Source organism: Cajanus cajan, chromosome 1, assembly GCF_000230855.2.
Source record: "Cajanus cajan strain Asha chromosome 1, NIPB_CcT2T_4, whole genome shotgun sequence".
In the NCBI taxonomy this organism is placed as follows: Eukaryota; Viridiplantae; Streptophyta; class Magnoliopsida; order Fabales; family Fabaceae; genus Cajanus; species Cajanus cajan.
This window is the reverse complement of record NC_138517.1, coordinates 33,111,637-33,112,188: the sequence shown is the minus strand read 5'-3', so window position 1 is coordinate 33,112,188 and position 552 is coordinate 33,111,637. Positions and strand designations below refer to the sequence as shown.

At 30.6% G+C, this 552-nt stretch overlaps 1 non-coding gene across 1 annotated transcript; it reads left to right on the top strand.

The window, feature by feature from the left end:
- On the top strand, nt 1-106 carry LOC114916410 (small nucleolar RNA R71). Its single transcript, XR_003804860.1, has one exon. It is a non-coding gene; the product is annotated as a small nucleolar RNA R71 (small nucleolar RNA).
- Nucleotides 107-552: the final 446 nt, after the last annotated feature.

Below are 552 nucleotides of genomic sequence, written 5' to 3'. Positions count from 1 at the left end.
GACCCATGTTGTGGGCAAGCAAGAAGGTATCCTTGATATCGCTCCCAGGCTTCATAGATGGTTTCCCCTTGACTATGTTGAAAATTAGTGATTTTTTTCGTAGATCTCTGCACTACTAGAATTTCTCTTATTACATGCGACTTTTCCTACGAATTTTTATCAAAAATTCGTAGGAAACGTTGTTCTTACAAATTTTTCTACGACATTTTATCTGCAGATAATACCTTCGTGAATAATATGTTTTTGTGAATTTTAAAATTTGCAATAAATTTTCTTGCGAAAAAAATTCGCAGGAAAGTTTCCTGTAAATTTTTTTGCAAGAAATTTTGCAGGAATATTTTTTTACGAAAAAATTAAAGAAATTAGTATAAATTCTATCAATAATTCTTTAACTTTCAAATGCTCACAATGAATTCATCCGAAACATTTGTTTTCACGCCTCCAACATGTGATACATAATCTTTTAAATTCTAAGATTGTAGATTATAAGCGTAACATTCAACCATACAAATCAACTTGTAGGGTAAGTGTTGTCCCAACTTATATACTCTT